The following is an 11,226-nucleotide window of genomic DNA, read 5'->3' on the forward strand; positions in this document are numbered from 1 at the left end:
CATGAAACCAAAACCATACTTTCTCACAAATAAATATGTACATAGTGAGAAGAATGGACCTCTATAAGATGTGTGAGACATACACGTAGAGAACAGGTGGCCATTCATATGTTAGGGAAACCCATGAACAAGATAAATTCGTATATATGGCAAATTCGGCAAAGATGGTTGGATTTCCTCTTCTACAGATATAATTATTCTATTTTCTGTGAGGCCTGCTCTCTGCCAGGAATTGCTTTCTACTTTAGCTGCTCATCAACTCTGGTTGGTTTTTTCTCTTTTATTTTATTTTTTTCAGTAATCTCAGGTCTCCACCTACTAGACATGGCGTGATTAATAAATCTTTCCTCTGTAAGAAAGGTGTACACAGCAGACAGAGATCAAATGACATAAGCTAAGGCAAGATTTGAACTGAAATTTTCTGACTGCCTTGTATTCTATCCACTGCTCCACCTAGATTTTTTTTTTTTAATTTTTAAATTTTCCTTTCCTTTGAACTCTTCTCTCATTGAACTGCCTTATCCTCTACTGCCTCCCTTGGGTCTCTCAGTTTAACTGTCACTTAACCCATGATCAAAAACTTATTTGAGGCCTTCATATCTCCAACATAAAGTAAATTAGATTCTGTTTTTTTAAATAGACAAGGGGAACAAGAGACAGCAGTAAGGAAAGTTAAATTCACCCTAGTAGAACCTCTATTCTATATAAAATACCAATGAATAAAGAAATCTAAAAACTTGATATTTATTCAACTTTCCCCAGAAACACATTATAGCTCCATCTTTTTCTTTGGACCCCCAGAAACACATTATAGCTCCATCTTTTTCTTTGGACCCCCCAAAACACATTATAGCTCCATCTTTTTCTTTGGACTTTCTCCCATTTGTATCTAGGAGTTTCACAAATTTAGAGCAGGAAGAAGTAGTGTTATAGGAAATTTTTAAGCAGTGGGTAAGCAAAGACAAATACATTATCTTCTCCAGATACCAGACTAGTGGGATGGATATATTAGTCTAACTAGGTGGTTCCATCACAGATGGGGAAAAGAAGTAGATCCACAGCTGGGCCAGGAAAAGTATTCCTAGTTACTGGGGAACAATAAACCCAAAGTTATAGGAGAGCCCAAAATCCATATAGCTATGTTTCCTTAAGGAGTTGCCATGTTTTTTTTTTTTTTTTTCTTTTCTTTTCTTATTAAATTAACTTTTCCTTAATGAGCAAAAATCTACTTTCTTTTTTTTTAATAATAGCTTTTTATTTTAAAAATATATGCAAAGATAGTTTTCAACATCCACCCTTGTGTCTCAATTTTTCTTCCTCCCTTCCCCTACCCCCTCCCCTAGATAGCAAGTAATCCAACATATGTTAAACATGTGCAATTCTTCTCTACTTCTCTATTTATCATGCTACAAAAGAAAAATCAGATCAAAAAGGAAAAAAAAAGAAAAAAAAAGCAAGCAAACAACAACAACAAAAAAGTGAAAATACTATGTTGTGACCCACATTCGGTCCTCACAGTCCCCTTGCAGATAGCTCTTTCCATCAAAAGTCTATTAGGACTGGCCTGAATCACTTCATTATTGAAAAGATCTACATCCATCAGAGTTGATCATGATATAATCTTGTTGCTGTGTGCAATATTCTCTTAATTCTACTCATTTCACTCAGCATCAGTTCATGTAAATGCTTCCAGGCCTTTCTGAAATCATTCTGCTGATCATTTCTTATAGAACAGTAATAAACCATAACTTATTCAGCCATTCCCCAACTGATGGACATCCACTCAGTTTTTGCACATGTGGGTCCCTTTCCCTCATTTCAGATATTTTTGGGATACAGACCCAGTAAACCCACTATTGGATCAAAAGATATGCACAATTTGATAGCCCTTGGACATAGTTCCAACTTGCTCTCCAGAATGGTTGTATCAGTTCACAACTTCACCAACAATGTATTAGTGTCCCAGTTTTCCCCACATCCCCTCCAACATTTATTGTTATCTTTTCCTGTCATCTTAGCCAATCTGAGAGGTGTGCAATGGTATGTCAAATTTAGTTAGCATTTCTCTAATCAATAATGATTTAGAGTAAAAAATCCATTTTCTTTCTTTCTTACCCCCTCCATACTACTAGGATGTTGGGGAAAGAAATAAAAAAATCTCTTATAACAAATACAGTTAGTCAAGCAAAACAAATTATAGGATTGGCCATATCCAAAAAAGATATCTTAATCTGCTTCCTGTGTTGATCATCACTCTCTTAGGAGATTGGTTGATCAATGTATTGATCAGAGTTATAACTGTTTTAGTCTTTACAATGTTGCTGTTGTATAAATTATTCTTCTGGTTCTCCTCACTTCACTCTGTATCATTTCAAATAAGGTTTCCCAGGTTTCTTTGAAGTTGTTCTCTTCATTATTTTTTATGGCACAATAGTATTTCATTACATTCATATACCATAATTTGTTCAGTCATTCCCCATTTAATAGACACTTCCTTGGTTTTTCAGTTCTTTGACACTGCATAAAGTATAACTATTAACCTTTTTATGCATATAGGTCCTTTTTCTATTTCTTTGATCTCTTTGAAGTATAAGGCTGTTCACTGTATTTTATTTTTGTGAGGCACTCGGGGTCAAATGACTTACCTAGGGTTGTATAGCTAATAAGTATCAAGCATCCTGACTCCAAGACCAATGCTCTAACCACCTAGTTGCTCCTATGATCACTGTATTTTAAATTCATCCCTTTAATCTTCTGGTAGTATTACAAATCTGGAGTCTAAAGAGTAGTGGAGATTTTAGGAAGGCAGAGGAGCTGTGAATCTGGAAGGGAAAGCTGGAGACCTCCAACTCCTAAGGCATAGAATGAGCTCATAAAGACTAGGGCTTTTGATAAAGTCCAGCTTCTCAAACTGTGGTTTGTGATCCAATATGGGGTGTCATAACTGAATGTGGGGGTTTCAAAATGATCTATTATCAGTAAATGTTTGATTTGTATCCTCTTTTATATAATTATATACTGGGCCTTGTAAAAATTTCTCTGGCAAAAAGGATCACAGGTGGAAAAAGTTTAAGAGGTCCAGGTAAAGGACCTTGATGTGCAGCTCACAGCCAACCACAGGGAGGAGGTTTATTTGAGGGAAATAGAACAGTCATCCTTAGTTTAGTTGAGGAGGCTGGGAAGCCCAGATAGGGGTAGCCCTAAAGAGTTTAGGGAGTCTTCAGAGCCTGTATTATCTGTAATTACCTTATTAGGGAGGTGGGGCATGATATTTCAGAGGAAGATTGTCCCTGGGTAGCTCATTAAAATTTAAGAGGGACATCTAGGAAGAGGGCCACTATGACAGGAAGCCATTCTACTCTCCTTGTTAGGATTGGGGAGATCATAAGTGAACACTGGAATCAGTATTAGGAGTTAATATTATGGTAAAAGGGAAAATTGATACAGCTAGAAAAACATCCTTCACTCTAGGCTCTTCGTTAGTTCTATCAAATTCTAATATTTTGTAGGGTTGGAATTCTTTCTGGGTAGTTTACATGGTCTCAGCAGAACCGTAGAAATAGTCTGTCTTCTATTTTCTATTTTGAGTTCTGTGACCTAATGGTCAAAGTCCTGGTTCTATTCTGGGTTCCAGTCGCAACTCGGACATATACTAATTCTGTGACTCTTACCTTTCAATATTCTAACAGTTCATAAGTTGCTAAGAAAGTGCTGACCTGATTGGGTAGAGGGAGTATCCTTCCCTGGGAGTAAAATACAGGACTAATTCTGCTGATCTCATATTATTGAGAGGTAAGGAGGCCACTCTGAAACTTGAGAGATCTGAATTCAAGTCCTGCCTAAGAAATGCATAGCCTGAGTGACTCTAGGCAAATCATTTGTTTTCTCAGTACCTCAAGATCATAAATTTCGGAGGAAGTGACAACCTACCTTAGTAGAGAGGGAGTATTTTCATTTGGAAATTCCATATACCAATGAAATCCCAGTACTTATCTCTATTCCTATTCAGTGTTTGTGTGTGTGTGTTTTGTTTTCCTGATATTCTTCAGTGCTCTGCTGCCCTTTTATATTAATATTTGGTTGGACACCCCTCCTGTCACCCTTTGAATGTGCCTGTTAAATATTTGGACACATCAAAAATCTCATTTTAAAAAATATTTTTATATCTGAGAATCTCCCTGTTTTTTTCTTTTAGACTGTCAGATCATAGTATCCTATCTTTTTTCTTCTCTGTATTAAAAATATGTTCTGCTTCTGTCTAAGGGATACATCTGACTGACTCCGCTCTGGCTAGCATGACTTTGTGATGAGGCTGTCACTTTCTCCCAGTGTTTCCCCCTCCTTTTATATACTCAACCATTTCCTCCTTGTGGATCAGATTTTGGCCCAGAATAGTGGTTGTCTTCATTACTTCCTCTATCTTTTCTGAGATTAAATGATTAAGAAGGTTCATTACCGTTGTGTCACATACTTGGCTTTAGTAGAATAAAACTGGGAAAATGAACCTTCTTTTCTCTCCTCACCCCCACGTACAACACTACTATATGGGGATTTGTATGTACATAATGTATATATAGACACATACACATCCTAGCTGGCCTTGGCTACAGGAGATCTTTGCCTATAGTTTTGGCTTAATTAGAGTAGAACATGTTTATAAAGAGCATTATAAATCATTTTCCTTAAATCAGCTTATGAAGTTATTGTAATAACTACTGTTGCCTCCACTAGATTGTGGACTCCTTGAGAGGAAGGACTGGCTTTTGTCTTTCTTTATTTTCCCAGAGCTTCGCTAAATTTCTGGCACATAGTAGGTATGTTTTTTTTTTTTTTAAGTGATATTTTACTAAGGTAGTACAGAACAAAATGTCCCCATTCCTCCCTAATAAAAGTCTGGAACATTCTCTCTTTTCAGTACATTCTAATTTCAGGGAAAGTAGATTCAAGTCTTGTGCACATGTGGCAAAAGAAATAATTCACAACTCCTAAAAGTCCTTTGAAAGGAGAGGTTCTCAAGTTCTTAAGTATAGTGTATCTTTTTACATATAAAATTCTTTAAAAAACTTCCCCTCAAATTACGTGTAAAAACAATTTTAAATAATTATTTCTTAAAACTCTGAGTTCCAAATTCTCTCCCTCTTTTCTTCCCTTCCCCCCATTGAGATGGCATTGCAGTTTGACATAGATTATACATGTGCAGTCATGCAAAACATATTTCCATATTAGTTATGTTGTGAAAGAAAATACAGACAAAAAAAAACAAGAAAAATTTTAAAAGTTAAAAAAAAAGTATGCTTTGATTTGTATTCAGATTCCATTAGTTCTTTCTCTGGAGATGCATAGCATTTTTATTATAAGTCCTTAGAAATCCATTATGTTACTGAGAAAAACTAGATAACCCACAACAATATTATTGTTACTGTATATAGTCTTCTCCTGGTTCTGCTCATTTTATTTTGCATCTATTCATGTGTGTCTTTACAGTTTTTTTTTTTTTCCTGAGAAATTCCTGCCCATTGTTTCTTAAAGCACAATAGTATTTCTTCATAATCATATATCACAATCATAAACCACAAGTTGTTTAGCCATTCCCCAATTGATAGGCATCCCCTCAATTTCCAATGCTTTGTTACCATTAAAAGAATTGCTATAAATATTTTTGTACATATAGATTCTTTCCTTAGGCATAGAGACCTAGTAGTGAAATTGCTGGATCAAAAGGTATGCAGTTTTATAGCCCTTTGGATATAATTTTAAATTGTTCTTCAGGATGTTAAATCAGTTCACAATTCCACCAACAATGCACTGGTAGCTCAATTTTCCCACATCACCTGATTGGGGAGGGATTTGTGTTAGTTTCTCAAAGTTCTTTTAATGTACATTTCTCTAATCATTAGTGATTTAGATCATTTTTTTTCATATGTTAACTTTAGTTATCATTTTCATAGATAGCTTTAATTTCTTCACCTAAAAACTGCTCATTTATTTTTTTGGACTATTTGTTAATTGGGGAATAGCTCTGATTTTTATAAATTTGATTCAGTTTTCTAAAAGTTTGAAAAATGAGACCTTTATCGGAGACATCAGAGATACTTGGTATAAGTTTTTTTCAGTTATGATCACTATGTATTTCTCACTGTTTTTTCCTCCTGTCTCTCTGTCTGTCTCTCTCCATCCTCAAAAGTATCTAGCTTCTGACCATCCTATCCCTCAATCTACGCTTTCTTTTATCCTCTCAAGTGTTTAATAAATGCATTTTGATTATTAACTATCACTTATTCTGTGGATGATAGTGGTCCACGTTGGGGCTTGTTCGAGGTTATACTTCCATAAAGCATCAGATTTGGGTTTTGAAACCAAATCCTCTGCTTCTAAGTCTGACTTGTCCTGCTACACCATACTTTCCAAAAATTGCCAGAATGATCTCTCACTTCATTCCCTCAAATCCCAAGCAATGTACTTACTTAATATTGTCTCAACTCTGCAATTTCCTCTACAGTGATAGGATCATAGGAGTAAAGAGTTAGTGTTGGGAAAAGAACTGAGAGAATTTTAAATTTAATCTTCTGGTTTTACAGATATAAAAACTGAGACGCCAAGAAGTTAAATGTCTTGACTATGGTTTCAGGAGATATTAAGTAGTGTAAGTAATCATCCCTGTTTACACTTCTGCTTCAAGTCCTGAACCTACTTTCCCCTGAATTTTCCTGATTTTATGTATTAGAGAGTGGAAGTACAGCACATAAAATCAGGACCTCTATTGGAAAGGATTGTTACTAAGGGCCATATACTATAAAACTCTTTAAAAAACCCTACACAGACCTAGCTGGCACAGATAATAAGAATTTTCAAAATAACAATAGCAAGTGTTTATATAGTGCTCTAAGGTTTACCAAGCACTTCATAACTATTATTTTATTTTACCCTCACAACAACGCTGGGAGGTAAGTGATTATTCCCCATTTTACAGATGAGGAAACTGAGGCAAAGAAATTAAATGGCTCAGATTTCCCAATGCCAGCCTGCTGATCTGTGGTATAGCTGGATTTAGTTGATGAGTGGCCAGAAATTGGGTACAAACCATTCATTATAGGAGCAGTAAGATGAAGGAGAGGGAGCTGAAATGACATTTCTACACTCTGCTGTTCTCGAAATCTAGAATACTTGATGGCAGCCCTCTATCAGTGTTCCTTCAAAATGGCATTTATTAAGTACTTATCATATGTAGAACCATGCGTGAGGTTGTTAGATCTTAAGTTCCATGTGGGTAGGGTTTTATCTAAATTTTGAAATCTGAACACAAAATTATAATATTGATTTTTAAAAAAATGACACAAAACAATTATATAATAATTTCCCTCTCATGTAGGGTGAAAAAGTGTATCAGAAACTCCCTTTTAAAGATGGATTCAGGTCAGCCATGTTACCTTTTTATTTCAAAACATATGCAAGAGATAATAATATAAATAAGTATGCCTATGTTGGATTTGCATATATTTTTTGTCATGTTTAACATATATTGAATTACCTGTCATCTAGGGGAGGGGGTAGGGAAGGGGGGAAATTGGAACACAAGGTTTTGCAAGGGTCAGTAGTGAAAAATTATCCATGCATATATATTTTTAAGCTTTTTATTTTCAAAACATATGCAAGCTGGAAATATTGTTCTAAAATTGTTGCTTGTCCTTCTTTCTTGGAAAGGATCAGGGAGGTGATACCATGACATGCACTTGAACTGGATTTTAAGAGGGAGGGATGTACAAAGTCCCAGCTTTACTTTTATTCGTCTCTGGACACCACTCCTCACTCTTTTAATTTCTTTCTCCCCTATTCCCCTAAGTATCTTTTTCTCTCATCCCTTTCCAACTCCCATTTTTTGGGGTCTCCTTTTGTCTTTTCTATTAGAACATAACCTCTTTTGATGCAGGCACTGCCTTTCCTTTTGCTTGTATATATATGGCCAGTACTTAGAGCAATGCTAGGACATAATCAATTTTAAGATTGATTAAGATAAATCCTTATTGCTTAACTTGGCAGACAAATATAAAACAAAGTATCCTAAAATTAAAGACCGGGTCTTTTCTAGTAATTACTTAATAAATGTTGTTGGCTGAATCAATGTATGAATGGGCATTTTCTGTCAACTCTTACTCCTGGACAGGAGGGAGTATGAGAGAATGGTAAGGTATTATATTGGGGGTTTCAAACCTGGGTTCTGTTATTTAGTAGTTTGTAGTAGTTATTTAGAAGTAGTCCTTGACCTCTCTGACATGGAAATGTTTTAGAGTGTAAGATTCCCTTTTTAAATGTGTCAAAAACATGCCCAAATCTCCCTAGATTGGTAGTTGTACTATTAGAATTTATTGTTTGAAAACAAACCTGAATACACAAAGCTAGAATGAATTTAGTAATGCTTTTAAATGCATATATGTATATGCATGTGTGTATATGTCCATGTATGTCGGTATATGTGCACATATACATATATAATTGTATCTGTATATGCACACCTATATATGTGTACTGCATATACATATATACCCACATCTGTGTCTGTGTATATATGTTTGTGTGTGTGACATTTACATCTATGCTATTTAGAAAAATACCATAAATATGTGAGTCTACACACAGTTTAGTCTACAAAAGATACAGTTAGGATCATAGATGTTAAATTGATAAAGATTTTAGAAGTCATCTGGTCCAACTCCCTCATTGTATAGATGAGGAAATTGAGGCACACAGGCAAGGTGACTAATCTTAAGTCACATGAAGCCAGATCCTTGGACTCCAGAACCAATTTTTTATTTTATTATTTACACTATACCACATGCATCTCTATTTAGCTATAGAACTACGTATGGATTCATGGGCCTATTGAAATCACCTATGACTCCAATTGGGAGTCTATGATCCATTGATTAAGGATAATTAGACCAGATGGCACGGAAGGTTCCTTTCAGCTCTAAATTCTATGAAACTAGGAACCCATAAGGAAATATTATTGTCAAAACTTAGTCTGTAACTGTGGAATGGACAAAAGAATATCCCTGAGCCATCCTAGGTTGTTTCTATCAGAGCCAGCTTCCTAAGAAAAAATGACTTCTGATCCAAGCTTTAAATGCATAAAGGAGGGAAGATACTGTTGGCAGAAAGGAAGAGAATTATCTTGTGGCTACCAGGTCTGATCAAGCAGGGTCCTAGCTTTGTGTGACCCTTTCCTTAGCTCTCCTGATTCCAGTTCCCATTCCTACCATATCCTACTTGTCCAGGGCTGACCAGATATTTAAACAGAATAGTCCCATAGCATATTGCTTGACATGGAGTTGGAGCTTGATATATGTATTGACTGACTGGTAGACTCATTAATATTTATGCTATTATACGATATTGTCAAGCAATATACTATGTTTTAGGATAAAAAACAAGTTTAAAAATATATATACACACATATACATATATATATATGTATAATATGACAAGTTGGAAATAATCAACAGAGGGAAGGCACTAGAATAAAGGGAGATAGGGAAAAGCTAGTAGTAGTAGTGGGATATTAATTGGGACCTGAAGGAAGCCAGGGAAACCAGGAAGCAGAGATAAGGAGGGAGAACATTCCTAGCATGGAGGACAGTCAGTGAAAATGCCTAAAGTCAAAAGATGCAGAGTCTTGGAATAAAAACAAGGTGTAAGAATACTGGAAAGGTGGGAGGGTGTTGTTTATGAAGGTCTTTCTTTGAATAACAAACAGGGGATTTTGTATTTTATGCAGGAGATAATAGAGAATCACTGGAGTTTCTTGAGTAGGGGGAGTGACGTAGCCAGATCTTCAGCTTGAGAACATCACTTTAGGAGCCGAGTGCCTTCTCTCAGAGTAGAATGGGGCTCTCTCCACTGTGGGATGTAGACCAAGCAATAGGCTATGGCAATAATTCAGGTGTAGGATGATGGGTGGCCAGCACCAGCCCGGTGCTGAGACGGTGGAGAGAGGAGGGAATCAGGAGTATGTGAAAGATGGTATGAAGGTAAAATCAAGTCAGTAGAGAGGTTAAGGCTTGATAAGTAGGTTTAAGAAACATCAATGTATCTGTGATATTTGAATTTATGGAAGCTAATGAAGTCGCCGAATGATAAAATATAGAAGAAGAAACGGAAACCCAGAACAGAGCTCTTTGGGACAACCATGGTTAACAGGAATGATGTAGATGAAGATCCAGCAGAAATAACAGAGGAGGTTGGAGGAAAAACATAGAGGAGAGAATATCAAGGAGAAGAGGTGCTTAACAGTGTCAGAGGTTGCAAAGGGTTAAGAAGCATGAGGATTAAGAAAAGGATATTGGATCTGGCAGCTAAGAGATCATTGGTAACTCTGGAGAGAGCAGTTTTGATAGAGAGTTAAAAAGAGAGTGAGAGGAAAGGAAGTGGAAGCATTGATTATAAAAAGCTTTGTCAAGGGCCTTAGCCACTTGTTCAGGGATTATCAAATGAGGGTTTTTTGATGATGGGAGAGACATGGGAATACTTTAAGCAGAAGGAAACATCCAATAGAGAAATGCAGAAGATAAAGGGAAAGTAGGAATGGGGCAAACTGCTGGAGAAAATGAGATAGAATGGGATTAATTTGATGTGTTAAGGTTGTTAGTCTTGGTGAGTCTCTCCATGTAAATGGAGTGGAGGTGGTGAAAGGGGCAGAAGGAAACTGGGTGATGTGAGGTGGGAAGAGCGCAGAAGAGGGAGCTCTTAGTGAATGACCTCAATTTTTTTTCTTTTTTTAAAAAATTCAATTTTCTTTTCTGTTCTGAATTCTCTCCTCTCTATTGACAAGTCAAGAAAAACATAACTCATTACAAATATGTTTAGCCATAATCTCAATTTTTTTTAGCAAAAATATGAGGCAATATGAGAATATTGATATGAGAATCTGAGAAAAAATATGAGAAAAGATGGGAGGAGGGAGAACCATGGGAGGCTTGAGGAGATATGAGGTTTGGTGAGTTGGTTAGTGAGTTAATTAGCAAAATATAAAAAGGTTACCTTGCAGTAGTGAGGGCTCATTTGAAGTTATGTGACATTTTGTAGCAAATCCAATCGGTGCTATTTCTAGCTTTTCTCCAGTTTTATTCAGCAGCATTTGTGAAGAAGAAAAGACAGTAGATGGTAGGAGGGATTCAGGGCTTGAGGCTTGGCAGAGGAAGATTAACAATCCAATAATGGAGTAAGGGACTC

This window comes from Sminthopsis crassicaudata, chromosome 1 (genome assembly GCF_048593235.1).
Source record: "Sminthopsis crassicaudata isolate SCR6 chromosome 1, ASM4859323v1, whole genome shotgun sequence".
NCBI lineage: Eukaryota > Metazoa > Chordata > Mammalia > Dasyuromorphia > Dasyuridae > Sminthopsis > Sminthopsis crassicaudata.